A 13144-nucleotide genomic window follows, 5' to 3' on the forward strand; every position below is an offset into this window, starting at 1 on the left:
CGACTTCAAGGGAGAAGGCACACTGACCTCACAAAAATCTGTGTCTACAACTCGAGCTTCACCCTCCCTGCCCACCTTCCCAGCAGAGTAATCAGCTATGATCCTAGTGTCCTGCAACAAGCCCAGCCCCTCACAAGCCTCCAGACCTGCCTGAGACCCTTCTCCCTGCGCCCACGGCACCAGCCCATTATCCTCGGTCAGAGCCTGAACTAGAACTCCCTCCCCTCTGACCTGCGACAGCAACTCCGACTGGCTAGGAGGCTCACCAGGCAGAACACGAGACCCCACACTGCCAGCATCCACTCCCGGCGCCACCTCCACTGTTTCTGCGATCTTCACCATCGTCGAGCACTTCTCTTTCAACAACTGGGCCTGACCTGCCGAGCCTTGGACCACCAAACCCTTCAACGACGCACTCTGGGAAGCTCCGGCAAGCACTGAGTTCTTCTTGCCAACAGAATGGGCTTCGGCTAGCGAGTCCAACCTTGAATTCATAACTTGCATAATGAGTTGCATCGACATCTTTGCCTGGGATCAAATGCCCCTTTCCCTTGCCACCAATTGCCGAATGCCGAGGAAGGAGTGAATCAACAGATCCAACCAACCACAATACAATACACCACCCGAGCATGAATCGGTTGTAGAATACACGATGAAAAATGGAGAATTTCTTGCTGCTGTACACAAAAGACCATGCTATAGATGGACTTCTGTTATCCATGTTTCCTGACATCTAAAATTTATGAACTATTGTTCTCATTTTGCTTCTTGTCGTATATTTCACATGAACTTGAATGCTGTGCAATCCCCCCCAAGCCCATTGCAACCATTTTTCTTCTTTTAAAGATTATGTTTTACTTACTCTTATCTGCATGCTTAAATATATGCTCAAATGCAGCAGTATGGTCCTACATCAATGATTTTCACCTAGAAAATTTGTGTACCTCATAATCCAAAGAGTTGTTTTCTATTTCGAAGTCCCAGACACCCTTCTACAGCATTAATTTAAATCTTCCATTCCAACTTATTCCACCATTTCAAAAGAATCACCTTTTATTTGCTCCCTAATTAATCAAACTAGCTTAGAGCCCGCGCTACGCGCCGGTTTTTTTTTTTTTTTTAATTTTATTTTGTAATTTACTCAAAAAGTCTTTAAAAGATTATCAACAACAACTTTTATTTTCTTCTCTTAATTAACTAATTAGCTACCAAAAATGACAAATGTTCATAAGATCTTTTTAAACCATAGTTTTACTCAATACATATCTAATAAATTTAAAAATTTAAAAATTCATAAATTTTAGTTCTTATAAACTGAAACATATTAAATATTTGTTCCCATATATGTAGTTTAAAACGAAATATAAAGGAAAGAAATTCAAAATAAAAACATAGATTAATCAATTATACAAAATGATTGATTAATCATTATATTCCAACAATGACACCACTTCTCCTCCATTACACAATCCAATCCATTATGGTAAACTTTTGTCTTTCAGGAGTTAAACTTTCTCCTCATAAACAATTTTTTTGAAAAATTTTTCTATTACACTAACAAAAATAAAGAAGTGTTCTAAAATATATGAGCATATTGATATTTGATTACAGTTATGTTTACTAATTTTGTAAACAAAAGAATGTTGGTAGTTTAATTTTTCTTTTTAAAAATGAAAAGAGGTGAAAAACATTGACAGGAATATTGACATAATCTAATTATACATCGTACCAAAAATAATGATAGGAAACTTTTTCACTATCATTTTCCTTAATTCAACGTGAAATTTCCAAAAGAAAACTAATCAATTTGAATAAATAATATATAAATTAGTATAAAATTTAAGGGAAAAAAATGGAAGAACATAACCACTTTTTTTTTTTTTTTTTTTACAACCATCCTTCACATATATAAAGTAAATGAAACTAATTTTAAGACATACAGGAAAACAAAGACGAAAAAATCTACACAATGAACATTGACATAATCTAAAAAAGCATCATACACCGTACCAAAAATAATGATAGGAAACTCTTTCACTATCATTTCCTAATTCAATGTGAAATTTACAAAAGAAAAATATTCAATTTGAATAAATAATATATAAATTAGTAGAAAATTTAAGGGATAAACAAAAGAATGTTGGTAGTTTAATTTTTCTTTTTAAAAATGAAAGAGATAAAAAACATTGACAGGAATATTGACATAATCTAATTATACATCGTACCAAAATAATGATAGGAAACTTTTTCACTATCATTTCCCTTAATTCAACGCGAAATTTACAAAAAATCAATTTGAATAAATAATATATAAATTAGTATAAAATTTAAGGAAAAAAAATGGAAGAACATAACCACTTTATTTTTTTACAATCATCCTTCACATATATAAAGTAAATGAAACTAATTTTAAGACATACAGGAAAACAAAGACAAAAAAGTCTACGCAATGAACATTGACATAATCTAAAAAAGCATCATACACCGTACCAAAAATAATGATAGGAAACTCTTTCACTATTATTTCCTAATTCAATGTGAAATTTACAAAAGAAAAATATTCAATTTGAATAAATAATATATAAATTAGTAGAAAATTTAAGGGATAACAATGGAAGAACATAAATACATTAAATAAAGATAAAATAAAAAACTAAAAATAAAATTTTAATATAATTGAAAGAATTGTCTTTTTCTACTGTATACGTTTCTCGATTCCAATGAAACATTAAAAACCAATGTCATCAATTAATTAAGCATGTAAACAGATAAAAAAAAAAATTAAATAACTCAATGAACAACATGTACAAACTAAAAAATTATCAACCAAAAATAACGATAAGAAACTCTCTCTTATTATTATTTCTTGAGTTCAATGTAAAATTTACCAAAGAAAAGTAATCATTTGAATAAAAAATAATATATAAATTAGAAAAAAAAAATAAGGGGCAAAAAAAAATGGAAGAACATAAGCACCGCAAATAAAGATTAAAAAAAAAGGAAAAAAAATGAAAATACTAATTGAAAATAACTATTGTAGATAAAAAAAAAAGAAAAAAAATTATAGTATAATTTTTCATTAAGAAACAACGATTGGAAAATTGAAAAGAACTGTTCTATATATATATATATATATATATAAAAAAAAACTGTAGTATAATTTTTCATTGAGAAACAGCAATGCAAATCTCTCTCTCTCTCTCTCTCTCTCTCTCTCTTTCTCTTGTCTTTTTCTAAATTGATTGTGAAATTTACAAAGGAACATTGAGATATAAATAGAAAGTAAGAGAAGGAAAAAAAATTAGAAAAAAATATAAGGGACAAAAACAAAAATCGAAGAACATAAGCACCGAAAATAAAGATAAAAAAAAAACGAATAAAATGAAAATACTAATATAATTGAAAATAACTATTCTACTCTTCATTGAGAATAGTATAATTTTTCATTGAGAAACAACGATTGGAAAATTTAAAAGAACTGTTTTTGCAAAAAAATAAAATAAAGAAAAGAAATCATTGAGAAACAACGATTAGAAACTCTCTGTACCTCTCTCTTGTACTCTTGTCTTTTTCCTGATTTGAGTGTGAAATTGACAGAGGAACATTGAGATATAAATAGAAAGCAAGAGAAGAGAAAAAGAAAAATAAACAGAGAGAGAAAGAGAGAATTTGGGAACCTTTTGTTTTCTTCATTAAGACAATTAAATATATTACAAATAAAACTCATATATTTTAATTGTCTCATATTGAGATATAAACATAAAGCAAGAGAAGATAAAAAGAAACTTAAATAAAGAGAGAGAAATAGAGAATTTGAAAACCTTTTGTTTTCTTCATTAAGACAATTCAATGCATTACAAATAAAAAATCAAAAAATCGGTTCAAACATAAATTATGGGAGAGAGAAAGATTTAAGACATTTAAGTGGAGATAAAGGGAGAGAGAGAGAGAGAGAGAGAGAGAGAGAGAGAGACCTACGGATTTATGGGAGAGAGATTTAAGACAAAAAAAAAAAAAAAAAAAGGTTTAGGACACGTGTCGCAATTCTCTCTGAGCCAAAACTTGGCTTTTATATATGATGATGATGAATATATATAATAATATATCTCACATTGAGATATAAACATAAAGCAAGAGAAGATAAAAAGAAAATTAAATAAAAAGAGAGAAATAGAGAATTTGAAAACCTTTTGTTTTCTTCATTAAGACAATTCAATGCATTACAAATAAAAAATCAAAAAATCGGTTCAAACATAAATTACGGGAGAGAGTGAGAGAGATTTAATTTAAGCGGAGAAAATTATGGGAGAGAGAGAGAGAGAGACAAAATTATGGGAGAGAGAAATAGTTAAGACACTTAAACCATATAATTAGTTTAGAGAGAGAAAAGAAAAGGTTCAAACATAAAATTATATTAAAAAAAAAAACGGTTGAAACATAAATTATGGGAGAGAGAGAGGGGGATTATAGGAGAGTGAGAGTTAGCACAATTAATTAAAAAAAAAAAAAAAACAAATTCAAATATAAAATTATGGGAGAGAGATTTAAGACAATTAAGTGGAAATAGAGGGAGAGAGAGAGAGAGAGAGACAAAAAACGGTTGAAACACAAATTATGGGAGAGAGTTAGCACAATTAATTAAAAAAAAAAACGATTGAAATACAAATTATGGGAGAAAGATTTAAGACAATTAAGTGGAGATAGAGGGAGAGAGAGAGAGAGAGAGAGAGAGACAAAAAACGGTTGAAACACAAATTATGGGAGAGAGTTAGCACAATTAATTTAAAATAAAAAATAAAAATAAAAAAACGATTGAAACACAAATTATGGGAGTAAGAGTTAGCACAATTAATTGTCTTAAACCATAGAATTAGTTTAAAGACATTTAAGTGGAGATAGAGGGAGAGAGAGAGAGAGAGACAAAAAATGGTCTAAACACAAATTATGGGAGAGAGTTAGCACAGTTAATTAATTAATTTTTTTTTTAAAAAAAAAACGATTGAAATACAAATTATGGGAGAGTGAGAGTTAACACAATTAATTGTCTTAAACCATAGAATTAGTTTAAGACATTTAAGTGGAGATAGAGGGAGAGAGAGAGAGAGAGACAAAAAAGGGTTAAAACACAAATTATGGGAGAGTGAGAGTTAGCACAATTAATTAAATGTCTTAAACCACAGAATTAGTTTAAGACATTTAAGTTGAGATAGATGGAGAGAGAGAGAGAGAGAGAGAGAGACGTGAGAGATGGAGTTAGGAGACACGTGTCGCAATTCTAAGCATTCCCTACGTCAAAGCTCGGCTTTTATATATATACTAGCTTAGAGCCCGCGCTACGCGCCGGTTTTTTTTTTTTTTTAATTTTATTTTGTAATTTACTCAAAAAGTCTTTAAAAGATTATCAACAACAATTTTTATTTTCTTCTCTTAATTAACTAATTAGCTACCAAAAATGACAAATGTTCATAAGATCTTTTTAAACCATAGTTTTACTCAATACATATCTAATAAATTTAAAAATTTAAAAATTCATAAATTTTAGTTCTTATAAACTGAAACATATTAAATATTTGTTCCCATTTATGTAGTTTAAAACGAAATATAAAGGAAAGAAATTCAAAATAAAAACATAGATTAATCAATTATACAAAATGATTGATTAATCATTATATTCCAACAATGACACCACTTCTCCTCCATTACACAATCCAATCCATTATGGTAAACTTTTGTCTTTCAGGAGTTAAACTTTCTCCTCATAAACAATTTTTTTGAAAAATTTTTCTATTACACTAACAAAAATAAAGAAGTGTTCTAAAATATATGAGCATATTGATATTTGATTACAGTTATGTTTACTAATTTTGTAAACAAAAGAATGTTGGTAGTTTAATTTTTCTTTTTAAAAATGAAAAGAGGTGAAAAACATTGACAGGAATATTGACATAATCTAATTATACATCGTACCAAAAATAATGATAGGAAACTTTTTCACTATCATTTTCCTTAATTCAACGTGAAATTTCCAAAAGAAAACTAATCAATTTGAATAAATAATATATAAATTAGTATAAAATTTAAGGGAAAAAAATGGAAGAACATAACCACTTTTTTTTTTTTTTTTTTACAACCATCCTTCACATATATAAAGTAAATGAAACTAATTTTAAGACATACAGGAAAACAAAGACGAAAAAATCTACACAATGAACATTGACATAATCTAAAAAAGCATCATACACCGTACCAAAAATAATGATAGGAAACTCTTTCACTATCATTTCCTAATTCAATGTGAAATTTACAAAAGAAAAATATTCAATTTGAATAAATAATATATAAATTAGTAGAAAATTTAAGGGATAAACAAAAGAATGTTGGTAGTTTAATTTTTCTTTTTAAAAATGAAAGAGATAAAAAACATTGACAGGAATATTGACATAATCTAATTATACATCGTACCAAAATAATGATAGGAAACTTTTTCACTATCATTTCCCTTAATTCAACGCGAAATTTACAAAAAATCAATTTGAATAAATAATATATAAATTAGTATAAAATTTAAGGAAAAAAAATGGAAGAACATAACCACTTTATTTTTTTACAATCATCCTTCACATATATAAAGTAAATGAAACTAATTTTAAGACATACAGGAAAACAAAGACAAAAAAATCTACGCAATGAACATTGACATAATCTAAAAAAGCATCATACACCGTACCAAAAATAATGATAGGAAACTCTTTCACTATTATTTCCTAATTCAATGTGAAATTTACAAAAGAAAAATATTCAATTTGAATAAATAATATATAAATTAGTAGAAAATTTAAGGGATAACAATGGAAGAACATAAATACATTAAATAAAGATAAAATAAAAAACTAAAAATAAAATTTTAATATAATTGAAAGAATTGTCTTTTTCTACTGTATACGTTTCTCGATTCCAATGAAACATTAAAAACCAATGTCATCAATTAATTAAGCATGTAAACAGATAAAAAAAAAATTAAATAACTCAATGAACAACATGTACAAACTAAAAAATTATCAACCAAAAATAACGATAAGAAACTCTCTCTTATTATTATTTCTTGAGTTCAATGTAAAATTTACCAAAGAAAAGTAATCATTTGAATAAAAAATAATATATAAATTAGAAAAAAAAAATAAGGGGCAAAAAAAAATGGAAGAACATAAGCACCGCAAATAAAGATTAAAAAAAAAGGAAAAAAAATGAAAATACTAATTGAAAATAACTATTGTAGATAAAAAAAAAGAAAAAAAATTATAGTATAATTTTTCATTAAGAAACAACGATTGGAAAATTGAAAAGAACTGTTCTATATATATATATATATATAAAAAAAAAAAACTGTAGTATAATTTTTCATTGAGAAACAGCAATGCAAATCTCTCTCTCTCTCTCTCTCTCTCTCTCTTTCTCTTTCTCTTGTCTTTTTCTAAATTGATTGTGAAATTTACAAAGGAACATTGAGATATAAATAGAAAGTAAGAGAAGGAAAAAAAATTAGAAAAAAATATAAGGGACAAAAACAAAAATCGAAGAACATAAGCACCGAAAATAAAGATAAAAAAAAAACGAATAAAATGAAAATACTAATATAATTGAAAATAACTATTCTACTCTTCATTGAGAATAGTATAATTTTTCATTGAGAAACAACGATTGGAAAATTTAAAAGAACTGTTTTTGCAAAAAAATAAAATAAAGAAAAGAAATCATTGAGAAACAACGATTAGAAACTCTCTGTACCTCTCTCTTGTACTCTTGTCTTTTTCCTGATTTGAGTGTGAAATTGACAGAGGAACATTGAGATATAAATAGAAAGCAAGAGAAGAGAAAAAGAAAAATAAACAGAGAGAGAAAGAGAGAATTTGGGAACCTTTTGTTTTCTTCATTAAGACAATTAAATATATTACAAATAAAACTCATATATTTTAATTGTCTCATATTGAGATATAAACATAAAGCAAGAGAAGATAAAAAGAAACTTAAATAAAGAGAGAGAAATAGAGAATTTGAAAACCTTTTGTTTTCTTCATTAAGACAATTCAATGCATTACAAATAAAAAATCAAAAAATCGGTTCAAACATAAATTATGGGAGAGAGAAAGATTTAAGACATTTAAGTGGAGATAAAGGGAGAGAGAGAGAGAGAGAGAGAGAGAGAGAGACCTACGGATTTATGGGAGAGAGATTTAAGACAAAAAAAAAAAAAAAAAAGGTTTAGGACACGTGTCGCAATTCTCTCTGAGCCAAAACTTGGCTTTTATATATGATGATGATGAATATATATAATAATATATCTCACATTGAGATATAAACATAAAGCAAGAGAAGATAAAAAGAAAATTAAATAAAAAGAGAGAAATAGAGAATTTGAAAACCTTTTGTTTTCTTCATTAAGACAATTCAATGCATTACAAATAAAAAATCAAAAAATCGGTTCAAACATAAATTACGGGAGAGAGTGAGAGAGATTTAATTTAAGCGGAGAAAATTATGGGAGAGAGAGAGAGAGAGACAAAATTATGGGAGAGAGAAATAGTTAAAACACTTAAACCATATAATTAGTTTAGAGAGAGAAAAGAAAAGGTTCAAACATAAAATTATATTAAAAAAAAAAAACGGTTGAAACATAAATTATGGGAGAGAGAGAGGGGGATTATAGGAGAGTGAGAGTTAGCACAATTAATTAAAAAAAAAAAAAAAACAAATTCAAATATAAAATTATGGGAGAGAGATTTAAGACAATTAAGTGGAAATAGAGGGAGAGAGAGAGAGAGAGACAAAAAACGGTTGAAACACAAATTATGGGAGAGAGTTAGCACAATTAATTAAAAAAAAAAACGATTGAAATACAAATTATGGGAGAAAGATTTAAGACAATTAAGTGGAGATAGAGGGAGAGAGAGAGAGAGAGAGAGAGAGAGAGACAAAAAACGGTTGAAACACAAATTATGGGAGAGAGTTAGCACAATTAATTTAAAATAAAAAATAAAAATAAAATAAAAATAAAAAAACGATTGAAACACAAATTATGGGAGTAAGAGTTAGCACAATTAATTGTCTTAAACCATAGAATTAGTTTAAAGACATTTAAGTGGAGATAGAGGGAGAGAGAGAGAGAGAGACAAAAAATGGTCTAAACACAAATTATGGGAGAGAGTTAGCACAGTTAATTAATTAATTTTTTTTTAAAAAAAAAAACGATTGAAATACAAATTATGGGAGAGTGAGAGTTAACACAATTAATTGTCTTAAACCATAGAATTAGTTTAAGACATTTAAGTGGAGATAAAGGGAGAGAGAGAGAGAGAGACAAAAAAGGGTTGAAACACAAATTATGGGAGAGTGAGAGTTAGCACAATTAATTAAATGTCTTAAACCACAGAATTAGTTTAAGACATTTAAGTTGAGATAGATGGAGAGAGAGAGAGAGAGAGAGAGAGAGAGACGTGAGAGATGGAGTTAGGAGACACGTGTCGCAATTCTAAGCATTCCCTACGTCAAAGCTCGGCTTTTATATATATATGATGATGAGGCCTAGGCCTCATAGCTATCAAGAACCAATTTTTTCTTCAATTTACCAAAAAAAATGGGAGAAAATTAAAGTTTTACGTTGAATTTCCAATTTGAGGAAAAATGCAAAAACGACTCCACCACCATTAGTTCAAAAAACTCGATTCCAGTACCACAGTAAAGACCTATAAAAATATGAATGGTAAGCAAACATCTTCTATCATAAAGAATCCTAACAAATTCATGGAAGCATGTAATCTTGGACACTGAAGTGCTCTTGTTAGTAATGTCTACAATGATCTCAATTATTGCAGAAAAGGCACAGCTGGAAACATGTAAAATAAGAAAGCAAAACACAATCAAGATTTATATTATATGCTTATAATTTGCAATCATATACTAGAGCCATCCATGTAAGATTATAAGTTTTGCATGAATGGATCTGATTATATCCCACCGCAAAAATGATAGTGACCATCTCCGATAGGATTTTATGGTAAAATACATTATATGGATCATGCACCATAGTTGCACCCTGCAAATCATATACAAGATGTAAATAAATGCAAACGCTAGAAGTCTATTTCCACCACACCTGCACCATGTAAATCATATAACTATATTAAGGAATGCAACAGATTCAACATTTTAAAGCAACACGGTTGACAATCACATAAATGTAATCAGTTATGAATAGAATATTTATGCAACAATTTCCATCAGGAATGAGTAGCAGCCTAAGCTCCCCCCCCACCCCCACAAAGGATACAGCAGGCAACTATTGTAGACAAAAAAAATAGTTTAAAAAGAGCATACCGTAATTTTTCTACTGAATATTTCTGCAACTGGCTTGCAACTCTTTGAGCTAAGCATGCATTAAAAATGCATCAGGATGGTAAGAGCTGAAATACCAAGACTCAAACTGTCAATCCTTCCTTCCTTCAGTGTTTGACTATGCTTCCACCAAAAACAGCAGCAGCTAGCTCAAGCTACAGAAATATGCCAGAAGCATCGATTCTACGCAATGTTTTCTCAATCAGAAATTTCGAATCCAAAATTTTAGAAGTACATATCAGAATCAAAAACCTAAACTCCCACTATAAAAATTGGCCAAAATCTCAATACAAAATGAAATATACATATACAGAGACCCAAAAAATAAAAAAATAAAAATAAAAAACAGAAATGCCGAAAAAGGAGAGAATGAATCATTTTTTTGTTAATCAGGCGACACCCAGATTTGAACTGGGGAAAGAGGATTTGAAGTCCCCGCCTTACCACTCGGCCATGTCGCCAAAATTTTAGAAGAAAAATCAATTTTTCATTTTTGTAAAGGAAATGAAACAAAAAAAAAAAAAAAAAATCTCCATTTGTTTGGGGGTGTAAATCATGCAAAAAAAAAAAAAAAAAAAAAAAAAAAAAACAGAAATAAAAGAATAAATGACAAGAAATTAAAAAGAAAAACCCAAAAGAAAAAAAGAAACAGAAATAAAAAGAAAAAGAAAAAGCAAAAGAAACAAAAAGAAAAAGGGGAAAAAGGGGAAAAAAAACCAAAAAAAAAAGAAAAGAAAAAGAAAAGAAACAAGGAAAAGAAAAAAGAAAAAAGAAAAAAGAAAAAAGAAAAAAGAAATAAAAACAAAAACAAAAACCCAAAAGAAAAAAGAATCAAAAAGAAAAACTCAAAGGAAAAAAGAATCAAAAAGAAAAACCCAAAAGAAAAAAAAGAAACAAAAAGGAAAACAAAGACAAAAACCTAAAAATGAGATGATGAATCATTGATCACCAAAACCTTATATCGGCACCACGTATCGTGGTCCATAACCAGCAATAGAATTCTTGGCCCTGCAGATCTTAAACCTTCTCACTCTTGCTTGAGCAGGCATGGGTTTATTCAGATCAAAGTATCGGGATTCAATCGGTGAAGAAGAAACCTGGATAGCTTTGAAAGGTTTCGGAAGTGGGTTTGATCTCTTTCTCCGAACGCCCCAATTAACACTGAAACAAGTGCGGCAAAATTCAAATTCAGAGAACAAAGCAGGAAGTTGGAGCAGTATGTCAGACACGTAAGCCTCATCTGCGTTGCATTCCAGAGTGCACGTTCTCCTTCTCCGGACGCCCCACTTAACTCCGAAACAGGAGGGACCAGACTCTGATTCAGTGTCTAAACCACGAAGTTGGATCAGAGCGTGAGCTACAGTAATCTCATCTGGGCTCAACGTGAGAGTATCCCCTTCCATGCTTTATCTGATCAAATCTGGAAATTCCAATGACACTGATATTTTAGTAATCCACAAAAATATTGAAAACCCAAAAAATAGAGCATAAAATTCAATCACAGTCCCTAAATCTAAGCCCTATATCTTTCGGAATTTCGAAATTAGGGTTTCATAGCGCTGGATTTCAATCAAACCCCAGATCTGAATTTCTTTCAAGAGTTTCCAATGTCGGATCAAACTGTTCTTGAAATTTAATCGCCCAGGAAATCGAAAAAATTAAAAAAATTAAAAAAAAAATAAAAAAAATAAAAAAGACGTTGAAGTTCAATCGCTGACCATTACCGGCGGACAGGGCATAAGGTTAGGGTTTTGATCCAAACCCTAAATCAAGTCAAAAATTTCCCAAATTTTTTCGCAAAAAGAAATCTCGAAGGAGAAGAAAAGCCTAAGTATAGAAAATCCCAAATAAATCTAGAAGTTGTCGGAAAAGCATACCTGAGATGGAGAGAGAGGCTGAGCGCAGATCAAACACGAGGAGAGAGAGAGAGAGAGGCTGAGAGCAGATCAAAAACCGAGAAAAGAGAGAGGCTGAGAGCAGATCAAATCTGATCGATTTCACCGAGAAGAGCGAGAGCGGGAGCGGGAGTGAGAGCGAGAGCGAGAGCGGGAGAGAAAGAAAAAAGAGACTGAAAAGAGTGACAATAGTCGTTTGGACCAGGAATTTTGAATTTAGACGGATATTTGGATGGGTTGGGCCCAGACCGCCCCGTCCCGGCCCGTATGGACCGATTATAACGTTCGTCACATAAACGAAAAAATTGCAAGTTGCAACTACTATTTGTTTGTATTCCGATTCTAAATCAAAGTGTCTTACAAGTGTTTTTTACTTTTGCAAATCTAAATCAAGGCCGGCTTAGTATATATTTCGTTAATTTCTTAATTAGTTACTTTAGTATTTTTAATTAACAATATATTATGAAATATGAACATTGTTTCTTGTTAGGAATAAATGTATCTCATTTGGGCCTGGTGCCCATCAATGAGGCCATGATCCAAATCTCAATCAGCAGGCTTCATAGCTAACAGATATTCAGCCCAGAAGAATTGACAGTAAAGAGTTTAAAGACTGTAGAAGCCCGGTCGGCCAAAGACGAAGCCTCGGGAACAGACTTATTGGGAGTATCAAATTCTTCGCTATATGGAAGAGGTTAAATGATTAGATAGACTATATGAATGATAGCTATAATTTAATGTCTACCTATATAACATGATTACTCTACATCAAAGTATCGGTGATTGTTACTGGAATTGTCCCCTTACTTCTTTAAAATAAACTATATTTCTATAGCATAATAACGGAGACAATACAAGTT

Source organism: Corylus avellana, chromosome 1 (genome assembly GCF_965113065.1).
Source record: "Corylus avellana chromosome 1, dhCorAvel1.hap1.2, whole genome shotgun sequence".
Taxonomy (NCBI): domain Eukaryota; kingdom Viridiplantae; phylum Streptophyta; class Magnoliopsida; order Fagales; family Betulaceae; genus Corylus; species Corylus avellana.